Below are 13,048 nucleotides of genomic sequence, written 5' to 3'. Positions count from 1 at the left end.
ATACTAGAGGCCTGGTGCATGAATTTGTGCATGGGTGGGGTCCCTTGGCCTGGCCAGCAATCAAGGCATGCCAGCCAAGGGGAGGGACCGCAAGAGGTTGGCTGTGGGAGCACAATGACCACCAGGGGCAGCTCCTGCATTGAGTGTCTGCCCCTGGTGGTCAGTGCACATCATAGCTATCAGTGGTTCATCCGGTCATCTGGTCATAACATTCACTTAGGCTTTTATATATATATACTAGAGGCCCAGTGCACAAATTCGTACACCAGCAGGGTCCCTCGGCCTGGCCTATGGGATCAGGCTGAAACCGGCTCTCCAACATCCCCCGAGGGGTCCCAGATTGAGAGAGGGCGTAGGCCAGGCCAAGAGACCCCACTGGTGCACAATAGGGGCCAAGGAGGGACGCGGGAGCGGGGGGTGTCCCCTCAGCCCAGCCTGCACCCTCTCCAATCCGGGACCCCTCAGGGTATGTCCAACTGTCAGTTTAGGCTCGATCCCAGCAGTCAGACATCCCTCTCACAATCCGGGACTGCTGGCTCCTAACTGCTCACCTGCTTGACTGCCTGATCACCCCTAACTGCCCCTAACTGCCCCCCCCCCCGCCAGCCTGATCACTCCTAACCACCTCTGCATGCCAGCCTGATTGCCCCTTACTCTCCTCCCTGCTGGCCTGGTCACCCCCAACTGCTCCCCCTGCCAGCCTGGTTGCCCCCAATTGCCCTCCACTGCTAGCCTGGTCACCCCTCACTGCCCCCCCCCCCGTTGGCCTGGTTGCCCCCAACTGCCCCCTACACCAGCCTGGTCGCCCCATGCAGCCTGCTGTTCAGTGATTTGGTCGTCCCTCACTAACGCCCCTGCCAGCCTGGTTGCCCCACGCAGCCTGAGTTCCATTGTCCATCCAGTTGTTTCGGTTGTGACGGCCCCTGGCTTTTTATATATTAGGATTACACTTTGATTGGTAGAACGGCCAACTGGTCGACCAGACACTTAGCAAATTTGGCTTTTATTATATAGGACTAGAGGCCTGGTGCATGAAATTTTTGCATGGGGGCGGTGGGGTCCCTCCTCCTGGCCTGCACCTTCTTGCAATCTGGGACCACTGGCTCCTAACCGCTTACCTGCCTGCTTGCCTGATCGCCCCTAACCCCTCTGCCTGCCTGCCTGATCGCCCCTAACCCCTCTGACTGCCTGCCTGATTGCCCCTAACTGCCTCTGCTGACCTGATTGCCCCTACCTTGCCTCCCTGCCAGCCTGATTGCCCCTAATTTGCCCCCCTGCCAGCCTGATTACCCCTAACCACCTCTGCCTTGGCCCCCAGCCTACGCTGCAGTCTGGCTCCCCTCTGCGGGAGGCGACCTGGCAGATCAGGTGAAGGCACCACCCCCATCCCCCTGCTGCTGATGCCACTGCTGGCCTGAGTCTGGGCCCTTTGCAGCCGCACCTCAGCCCTTCACAGCCACCCATGGCTGCCTGAGCCTCGGACCTCACAGCTGCTGCGGCTTTGTCCGGAAGGACATCTGGAAGGTCGTCCAGAAGATGTCTGCTCTAATTAGCATATTACCCTTTTATTAGTATAGATAGGTATAAAAGCCTAAGCGACCATTTTCTATGACGCGCACTGACCACCAGGGGGCAGACGCTCAATGCAGGAGCTGCCCCCTGGTGGTCAGTGTGCTCCCATAGTGGGAGCACTGCTCAGCTGACCAACGGATGCCAGCCTCCTGCTGGCTCACTGCTGGCAAGCGCAGCTGCAGCGACACAAGCCTCTTCCACGGACACTCCCCATGCACTCCCCTTCCCCATCTGGACCGGGACAGGGACTGGGACCGGGACCAGCATTGGGACTGACTGGGCGCGAGCCCACTGCTGCTTCTAGGTTATGGGCGTGCAGGTATCGCCCTAGGACGGGTGCGTGGAGACTGCAGCGGAGTGGCAGTGAGCCTACCGAGCAGTGGTGGCAGGCTCAGTGGGGCCAGGATCAGCGGACCAGCCCAATCCCCGCAGGCCACGCTGAGGGACCCCACCAGTGCACGAATCCATGCACCAGGCCTCTAGTAGATATATAAATGTTTATAATTGTTACTAGAGGCCCAGTGCAGGGGTGGGGTCTGACCGGCGCCTGACAGGGCAATTGGGGGTGGGCCAGTGGGGAGGGGTGGAGGAGGGACTGTGGGAGATTGAGGGGCTGATTGGAGCCCCATCCGGCGGTTGGCCTTGGCTGTGCGCATCATAGCAACAGGTCGTTCGGTAGTTCTGGTCGCTTGGACTTTATATATATAGATGTCTTCTTGCTGTGTCCAACATTTTATTAATATATAATGTCATTGTCTGTGTCTTGTAACCTTTCTTTGATTTATAGTCTAATTTCTCTGATATTAGTATAGCCAATATTTGCTTACTATTTGCATGAAATACCCTTTTCCATTGTTTTATTTTCAACCTGTTTGTGTCTTTGAATCTAATGTAAGTATTTTGTAGACAGCAAATTGTTAGATCATTTATTTATTTATTTATTTACTGTACCAATCTCTGTCCTTTTATTGGAGGTTTAATGCATTCACATTTTTAAAAAAATATATTTTATTGATTTTTTACAGAGAGGAAGGGAGAGGGATAGAGAGTTAGAAACATCGATGAGAGACAAACATTGATCAGCTGCCTCCTGAACACCCCTACTGGGGATGTGGCTGCAACTAAGGTACATGCCCTTGACTGGAATCGAAACTGGGACCCTTCAGTCCTCAGGCCGATGCACTATCCACTGAGCCAACCCAGTCAGGGCAATGCATTCACATTTAAAGTAATTATTGGCTTGGCCAGTGTGGCTCAGTGGTTTAGATTAATATTCCTCCAAGATAAATCATGTTAAGGTGAGCTTCCTCCATTCTTGGATAAATTTGCCAGGGTCATCTGTCCACTCCCCAACCTGTCCTTTATGCCTATTAAGTCTTGCATGTTAAATGGGACCTGAATTCTTACTATTCCCATCTGTCCTGGGGCTTCCCTCAAAGGGAAAAGTCGACGAGGCATATATATATTTAAATATATTCTTATTGATTTCAGAGAGGAAAGAGGGAGAGAGAAAAAAAATATCAATGATGAGAGAATCATTGATCAGTTACCTCCTGCACGCTCCACACTGGGGATCAAGCCCACAACTTGAGCATGTGTCCTGACCAGGAATTGAACTGTGACCTCCTGGTCCATAGGTCTATGCTCAACCACTGAGACATGCTGGCCAGGCTCATGGAGCCATATTTTGTTTTCCTTTTGAATCTATGGCTTTATCCTCCCCCCCAACTAGTTGATTCAGTATAGGGTGGTGTTAGTTCTGGAGCATCTGGTTATTGAGTGGAATCGGGCATTCACTTTCAAGATTTAATTCCTTCTTTGTTATGGCTGCTAAGAATGCAGGATCTATCTTGCAGCTCTGGTATAATTTGGAGTTATTTCTCTAGACCATAAAGACCGGGACATAAGGTACTTCAATCCACTTGCCCTGCCTGCCTTTGACAGAATGAATCTAATTTTAAGATTGTGTTACAATTTAGGCTCCGATGCCGGGGCCAAATGCTCCTGATTTATATTGAGGCCAAGCTGTATTACAAAAGAAAATCAAGTTTTTTCTTTTTAGGGTCTAAGGGTCAAAGCTGTCCCCGTTCTTTAAAATGCATCTCAGGAGAATCTTGTGGTGCTGAATGTTGTTTCCCATCTGAAGAGAATAGAGACCATAGGGGAGAATGGGTGTCCCTAGTCTGTCTCCTATGCTACCCCTGGAGAAGGCGTCCCTTCTCAGGTGCAGGTTTTCAGGCTTAATCAGTCCTTACTATGTAAGTCCCTGGGCTTCCAGGCTTAACTAGTCCTCACTGTGTAACCCCCTGGGCTTCCAGGCTTAACTAGTCCTCACTGTGTAACCCCCTGGGCTTCCAGGCTTAACTAGTCCCCACTGTGTAATCCCCTGGGATTCCAGGCTTAACTAGTCCTCACTGTGTAACCCCCTGGGCTTCCAGGCTTAACTAGTCCTCACTGTGTAACCCCCTGGGCTTCTAGGATTTACTAGTCCTCACTGTGTAACCCCTGGTTATCCAGGTTTAACTAGTGCTTACTGCATAACCCCCTGGGTTTCCAGGCTTAACTGGTGCTTGCTGTGTAACTCCTTGTGTCTCTATTCTCAATTGGTTTAAAACCTCCTCTGCCTCGACCCCTCCTTTCCTGGGCTGCAGGGGGAGGCCTCATACCTTCTGGGTGTGCTCCTATACTATTTAGGTGCAATGCCACCAATTACTGACCCTTCCTTCCTGCCAAAGGCTCTGCTGGAATAAGAATTGTAATATTTCTAGACCCACCATCCGTTGTAAAGATGGGACTCCTCCAAATTCTTGTACTATTTTCATTCCCTCAAAAAAATTTGCAATCCAATACATTTGTCACTGGAGTGTCTGTCTACTACCCTTGTCTCATGAGTCCTGTAGAACTATGTGTAACAGGTGCCTGATTGGAGTAGGTAATATTTTCTTTCTCTGTGTCTAAGCAGGTAGTTTACTGACATCCCCTAAGTTTTGATAAGGCTCAGCAGGACAAAACCAATATTCCCTGCTGTGCCTGTCAGCTTTTTCAAGATACTTAACTTTCTTTTTTTAGTCTCAAAGTTAGGTATCAGAGCCTGGAGTACATGCATGAGGAAGGTCCCTTTATCTCACCCATTTCACAACTGGCCTGGACCGATTACCCTAATTAATAAAGAGCCCTAATCAGCCTGGCAAACAGTTTTAAGATTTAGCCTCAATGTTTTTAACTAGAGTGTCCCATTGAAGACTTTGTTTACATAATAGCAGTTGGTCTTTTAACAGCCTTTGCCCAGTGCCCTTTGCTGACAATGTTTGCAAAGGCAAACTAAGGGAGGAACTTTCTCTGGGATTTTTAGTTGACATTTCTGAAACTTGAGGGGTTCCCAATAGATTCTTCCCTTTGCCGCCCCACAGATGCACACTCTCCCCATCTGCATTTCCTACAAGGGGGACACAGATGTAAATAGAGCTTCCATAAGTCTAGGGGGGCAGAGAGGTGCAGCAGGCTGACAACTTATTGGTGACTTAAATCAATTCTTTTCCTGGCCATGCTCCAGAGGCAGGAAAGATAAGGATTTTATGTAGTGGTCAACATGTGCTGCTTGTGCAGGGAGCTCCCAGAGACGGCGAAACTGCTAGTCATCTCCATTCCTTTTCCATGCCTCAGTTTCTCTCCCTGACTGAACAACCGTGAGGACCCAGAGTGCTGGGGGACAGGTACTAATGTGCACTCCCCGGACGGGTCAAAATTAAATTACAGTTGTATTCTAGACTCCCTATGAGGCCCCTGCACGACTTAGCGTCAACCCCAGACACCTCTGCAAGGCCCTTAATTACATAAGGACATTTGAGATTCTCGAACCTGAGGGAGGAATTTGCCTCTTTGATCTTCAGCGCTTGGGTGGGGACCCAAGCACTCATTTGGTTTGATTCTCAATTTTCTGCCCCTGAGCACAGGCCTAATATGTTTTGCAAATTTTTGTTAAGCTGCAACCTCCTAAACCTGGTGGCAAAACAGAAAAAGAAGGGACTGAACTCACTGCGATCCATCAGAGGGATCCAGGATAACTGTGCAGCCGAGTTAACTGGTAGTGATCCACCTCAGATCCCATGCACACTTTTTAATCTGAGTCATGGCACCAAATGTTATAGGCACCTCTCATGGATGCCAGAGAGGTGTTACCAGACAGGACAGCCCCCTGTCTCAGTGGGAGGGGGCTGTCCCACACTTCGATCCTTGTCTTATCATCTATATATATAAAGAGCCAGGGTCCGTAAGGACCAAGGCTGACCAAACACTGGAAGCCACGGCAACCCAGCACTGACTGCCTAGGTGGCTGCGGATCAGGCCCAGAGAGAGGCCTGCAGAGAGAGAGGCAGGGTCTGATCCACAGCCTCAGTGGCAGCTGTTGATCAGCTGTTGCCTCTCTCTTTCTCTCCCGGCTTCGCCAGCAGCTGCGCCTCTGTTTCTCTCCGGGCCTCCTCGTGGCTGCTGATCAGCCTCGCCTCTTTTTTTAAAAAAAATATGTTTTATTGATTTTTACAGAAAGGAAGGGAGAGGGATAGAGAGTTAGAAACATCGATGAGAGAGAAACATCGATCAGCTGCCTCCTGCACGTCCCCTACTGGGGATGTGCCCACAACCAAGGTACATGCCCTTGACTGGAATCGAACCCGGGACCCTTCAGTCCACAGGCCGACGCTCTATCCACTGAGCCAAACTGGTCAGGGCCAGCCTCGCCTCTTTGATCAGGCCCAGAGATAGGCCCAGAGATGCTGACTGGCATAGAAACCGACCAATCAGAACCAAATCTGGGTGAAGTGCCAGGAGCCAATGGCTGCCTAGGAGGCGGAGCTTTTGACGCTGACTGGCGTAGAAACCAACCAATCAGAACCAAATCTGGGTGAACTGCGAAGGCAGAACCTAAGGTGGGGGCTGAAGAGAGGTTTTAAGGGCAACAGCTGTTTGGTGTAAGGTGTAAGAAAGTGGTTCAATTTTTTCATGACTGGTTTGGTAGTATAGTGCATATGGCAGGCTATCAGTCCAGATATAGGGATTATGTGTTTTTGTCTGCCAAGAGCATCTCCTGGTGCTGAAAAAGGTTCCCCGCCCCCCCCCCCATTTAAGCAATCCTATCCTATATAATCTATCTATACTACTAAAAGGGTAATATGCTAATTAGACCGGGTCAATCAGCCATCTTCCAGACGTCTGACTTCCTTCCAGACAAAGCCATGGTGGTGGGGGCCGAGGCAGAGGCAGTTAGGGGCAATCAGGCTGGCAGGGGAGGGCAGTTGGGGGTGAGATCAGGCCAGTAGGGGGTTAGGGGCCATCAGGCTGGCAGGGGAGGGCTGTTGGGGGCAACCAGGCCAGCAGGGGAGGGCAGTTAAGGGTGATCAGGCAGGCAGGCAGAGGCAGTTAGGGGCAATCAGGCAGGCAGGCAGGTGAGCGGTTAGAAGCCAGCAGTCCCAGATTGCAAGAGGGATGTCCGACTGCCGGTTTAGGCCTGATACCTGTGGGTCCCTGAATGGAGAGAGTGCAGGCTGGGCTGAGGGAACCCCCCACGCCGTGCACAGATTTCATGCCCCGGGCCCCTAGTATTAGTATAAATGAATTTATAGGAGAGAACTTGACTGCATTGTGAAAAGCCAAATTATTAAAGCAATCAAAGCATGCATCTTTACTGAAAAAAGCAAAAGCAAAGCAAGCAAACCTATACATCTGGCTTATGAAGCACAAATGGGCTCTCAGCTAATCTAAAGAGCAAGTTGGATGGGGGTCTGAGGTATTATACTGTGCAAATCAACTGAACAGCAGAATGACTGGTCGGCAGGGGGTGGGGCCAGTGAGCCGGCTGCACCAGGCCAGCCAAGGTGTGTGCCAGTGGGCAGAGGGAGGGGACGGTGATGGGGAGGGGCAATTGGAGGTGGTGGCAGGGTGATGGGGGCCAGGGCCGGTCGCTCACAGTTGGCACTGTCCCCTAATCGGCCCATGGGTTACCTCCCACAGAGGGAGGCCAGACTGCAGCTTAGGCCTGTTCCCTGGAGGGAGCAGGCCTAAGCCATCAGTCAGACATCCCCTGAGGGCTCCTGGTCTTCGGGAGGGCGCAGGCCAAGCTGAGGGAACCGCGCCCCTACCCCCCGCCCCCTGCTGAGTGCACAAATTTTTGTGCACCGGGCCTCTAGTATATATATAAATGTGTATATATATTTGAATGTATGTATATATATATATGTGTGTGTGTGTGTGTGTGTGTGTGTATATATATATATATATATATATATATATATATATATATATACATATATATATATACACACACACTAGAGGCCTGGTGCATGAATTCATGTACTGGTGGGGTCCAGCTGGCCAGCCCCGATGGGGGCCATCAGGGATGGGCCAGCTGGGGCGAGGGGCTGTGGGCGGGGATGGCCAGGGTGAGGGGCCGCAAGCGTTCCGGTCGTTCTGCCATTTGGTTGATTTGCATATTACCTTTTTATTATATAGGATAACTCCACCAAAAGACATGTAAGAGGTTCATAGCAGCACCAGTCACCATTGCCCAAACCTGAAACACCCAGTGCCTATGGAGGGCAGAGGGCACAAATGAATACGGCAACTACAGAACCATGAGAACAACCTTGTTCATTCAAAAATACAACCACATATGACAGCATGGATGAAGCTCACAAATGAATGTTGAGTGAAAAAGCCAGACCCAAAGCAGCACATGCACATGATTCCATGCACAGAGACGACCAACAGGAAGCATCAGTCCGTGGTGCTGGACGTGGGAAGAGAGCCTGTCTGCATGGGGGTGGGAGGAGTGACCGGCAAAGCACAGGAGGGGAGCTCTGGAGGGGTCGGTCATGTTCTATCTTGAGATGGATGCTGGGGCTTTTCAACTTGTGAAAACTCATTGAACGGAGCACTTAAGACACACTTTTCCATCTATGTGTTACACGTCACTAAAAAGTTAACAGAACACAACATCCCAACCCCTGGAGACTGGTTTCGTGCCTCTGCATCCATACCTCATGGTCCCTCTGTGAACTACACCCACCCAGTGCCAGCTCTGGACCTGGGCCGGGTGAACGTGAGGGAAGCTAGTAGACAAACTCCAGCCACTCAGCCAAGCCCTTTCAGAGTCTAAAATACCACTTTGGAATCTCACAGGACAAAAATGCCCCCGGAACCAGATGAGACTCGAATGTCCTCTGAAGTGGGTTAGGACCAACTCACCAAACCAGTCCCCTCCCTCTGTGCTCCCCTCTCCCCCAGAAACCCTGAGCCCACCCTTCAGAGTCCAGTTACCCCCAGTTCCTGCTCATTTGCTTGTGTCTCTGTCCTTGCCGTCTCCACCCTGTGGAGCATATGACTCAGTGCAGGCTAATCAGTGCTGACATTCCCTGGCTTGAGTGATTGGTTCAGGGGTGGGCAGGTGACTAAGCCTGGCCAATCAGAGTAAGCCTTGGGACTTTTGCTGAGATGCTAGGACAAAGGCTGCAGATTGTCCTTCTAGAAGGAGACAGTCCCAGAAGCTGCTGACCTCTGTCTAGTCTCCCGTGCAAAAGGAAGCAACACTGAGGAAGATTAGCCAGGTGACAGAGAGAGAGAGAAATAGAGTCCTGTTCTCATCCTTTGATCTCTGGGTCAGAACTTATCTGAAATAGAATCTAGGACTATATAGCGTGTTTCCCCGAAAATAAGACAGTGTCTTATATTAATTTTTGCCCCAAAGACACGCTAGGTCTTATTTTCAGGGGATGTCTTATTTTTCCATGAAGAAGAATACGGTACACATTTATTGTTAAATGAAAATAAAGGAAATTTATTACCTGTATACGGTACGGTAGTACGGTAGTTGTCAACACAAACCAGACAAACTGTGAACCCTACAGTATCAAGAATTTACTCATTTATTCAATGACAATCATGTCATCATCTTCTGGAACATCATCATAACAATCCAATTCCTGAATTTCCTGGTGAATTTCTTGTGACTCCATTTCTTTCAGAATCAGTGGACCAAATCTCTCATGTTTAGCAATAGCACTGTCTTTAAATGAGTACTTCTTGTCAAGGTAGCCTGCTTGCAGTGCATTTGCAATGCAACTGTCAGTGATTTTCTCCCATGAATTCTTCACCCAAGTCACAACTTCTTGCAGTTTAGGTTTCACAAAGTTTCCACGCTGATTTCTCTCCATTCTATTTTCAATGTAGTCATTAATTTCCATGCGCAAATTGTCTTTGAATGGCTTGTTTATTGCAATATCAAGAGTCTGGAGATAGGCCGTCATTCCTGCGGGAATCATTATCTGATCTATTTTTCTTTCGTGAAGAAATGTCTTCATGTCTTTAGCGCGGTGAGTGCTGGCTGCATCCCAGACTAGCAGACCTCTTTGGCTCCCTCGCATAACAAGCGGCAGCATTAAATCGACCCACTTCCTTATAACTGCTTGTGTGGCCCAGGCTTTTTCAGTTTCAAGAATAAAAACGCCCAAAACACATTCAATCTTTTCCTTCTTGCCCTTAGAAATGATTAAAGGTGGGATTTTAGTGCCATCCAGACAAATTGCCAAAATACAGGAAACACGTGCACTTTTGTAAGCAGTGGAGGGAATGTACGCTAAGGAGGCACCCCGCTGTTCAATTGTTGTTTGAGATGATTGGCCCATAAACACTGCAGTTTCATCCATAGCAATCATGTTGGAAAGATTGTATTTAGAGAAGTCAGCATCATCAATAAAGGACTTGAATGCAAGTGCTCGCTTAATAACTTGAGTATCTTCCAACCTAAACAATGTTGTAGATCTTCTTAAAGACAGTTCACTTCGCTGAAGGAAATTATCCAGCCAGTGTTGTGATGCTTTGAAGTCTTCGGGGGCTATGTCAAACTGTGGTGCCATTGCAAGGGCAAATTCTTGAATCTGAGCCCTATTCACAACCAAAGCCTTTGCTCTCCTGTCAACAACCCATTCACAGATCAGGTCTTCCAGCTCGGAAAATAATGGTTGCCAACCTGATCCACACTTGCGCTTTTTAGCATTTCCCTTGTCCACTTGTTCAATGAGGTTACCATACTCTGCTCGCCATTTTCGGACCAATCGGATACTCAACATCTTCTCTTGGTAGAAAGCAGTAAGATTTTGGCCCCAAGAGTCTTCCACGATTCCTTTCTTGTACTCCATGGAGTAGCTTTTTCTTTTTGCGCTCATTTCTAGGGGTAAAAAAAAAAGGAATTGGGGTATCAAGATGGTGGGAGGGGGATCACTCAAAATGACACAGGGGGGATCAGAGGGGGAATCAAAATGGCACAGGAGAATCAGAGGGGGGAGTACCATTTTAGTAACCCCTTTTGATCCTCCTGTGTCATTTTGATTGCCCCCTCTGACCCTCCTGTGTCATTTTGATTGCCCCCTCTGATCCTCCTGTGTCATTTTAAGTGATCCCCCTCCCCCCACCCCTGTGCCACTGAACACCTTCACCAGACATCCCCCCTACCCCTTTATCAGACATTTACCCACTGGGGCCTGCCTGGAGACTGTCACTGGGCTTGCTGGGGCCTGGATCTGGGCTGGAGCAGGGTCTGCCACTGACTGAGAACCTTCAGTCATCATGAAGGTGGCCGCGAGCATCAGGTAGTGTCACCAGAGACAGACCAGGACTCACCACCTTTGCCGTGTCCCGTCCGCTCTAATCCTCCTGTTCTTCTACACGCATCTGCGAAAGTCTCCTCCTCTCTCCCGCCCCGCGCTCACCGCTCACTCCGACCTCCACTCCGCCTCCACACAGCAGTGACGTCAGGACTCCGCGTAACGTCCCTGGTTGCTAGACGCCAGTCGGGGCGGCCCTAGCGACCAGTTTACGGTAAGTTAATTTTCATTCTGAGACAGAGCCTGGGGCCTTATTTTCGGGGGATGCCTTATATTTCACTCAGAAGGAAACCTGTAAGTAGGTCTTATTTTCGGAGGACGTCTTATTTTCGGGAAACACGGGTAGTTAAACGGAAAAAGTTTTTCTTCCTCCTTTCCTTTCTTTCCCCCACCCTCCCTGCTCTCTCTCTTGCTCTTGCTCTCGCTCTTGCTCTCTCTTTTTGTGTAAGGCAATTTGTGTTGGTTTATTTCTGTATCCTTCAACCAAAGAAGGTAAACAGAGTCTGATGGCACGCGCTTCTAGAAGAATTAGCATTTGGATTGGAGGAGAGATGGGTCTATGGTCAGGAGGGTGGGGGTGGGCCTGCATGAAACAAGAGGGGTCTATACTATGACTTGACAGCAGGGGACTTTAAACAGGCAGAACTAACTGACCAAAAACCACACAAGAAATAAAAGCAAGAGGTGAATTCCTCCACTCCAGACCACCCCCTGATGGCCTGTAATTAAGCATTTCAGTCACAGAAGCCCTGAAGAACACTCTGATACACATTCACGTTCTCATTTCCTGGATCCAACCATTGTTAGCATTTGCCTCATTTACTTTTTCATTAAACCACTTTAAAAGCAGTTGCAGATATCACGAGGAGAGGGAAGCGTTCCTAGCTGAACTGTGACTCCCTCCTCCAGTTCAAGAATGTGATGCTTGGTCTGAATTTAGACGGGATTCCTGCGGGTCCCACGAGGTGCTGTTAGGCTGACCCAAGATGGCAGGGCCCTCCTGGTACAACCTGTGATTCATGTGTCGCTCTGCTGAAGAATGAGAAGTAGATGCTTACCTTATAGCCTACCTGACTGGCAGGGGACCCAGAGCCAGCTGCTGGTTTACAAACAAGTCCCCATACACAGAGGGGCAAGGAGAGACCAAGGAAAGAGGCAGACCATTACAGATGGGAGGTGGCAGGTATGATGAGCAAGGGAATTTACATACCAGGCTTGTCTTGGGTGCAGCAAGATGAGTAGATCACTGCACCTGAACACTAGAATCTTAAAAGTTTATATAGAGGCCTAACTGGTTCAGTCACCTATTCAGTCCAGATGGTCTCAACACCTTACTCTCTGAAGGCTGCGTTCTTTGAACAGCGAGGGGGTAAGATGTCTCCAATTACCAGGGTCCATTCTGAGGGTCAACTGGTGGTCATGTCCTCTCAGTGACCTCCTGCAACATTCCACCCCCTGTGACCAGCTCTCACAATCTACCCCTTCCCCCTCCGAGTGGTCAGCAAGGGGTCTAACACAGAGTAAGACAAGGATTCCCAAAATAAATAATAATTTTTTCACCAAGCGCCCCATGATTTGAACCACTGATTTATTAAGTCCTTTGCTAATGTCCTGGGGGTGGGGTCACTCGGGGTATTCACTTGTGTCCTCATGTGATTAACAAAGATGATCTATTAGGAGACTCATCAGGTCTGAACACACAACATTCTATTTAGATAAAGGCACAGGTGCCTCCTTGCGAGGCAGTGGCACCCAAGCCCATCCTATTTTGGAGGACAGCTTTTCTTATTAGACACATTTTGATGTTCATTGAGGACAGGCGT

Source organism: Plecotus auritus, assembly GCF_963455305.1.
Source record: "Plecotus auritus genome assembly, chromosome: 7".
NCBI lineage: Eukaryota > Metazoa > Chordata > Mammalia > Chiroptera > Vespertilionidae > Plecotus > Plecotus auritus.
The sequence above is the reverse complement of the archived record's forward strand: the minus strand, read 5'-3'. Positions refer to the sequence as shown.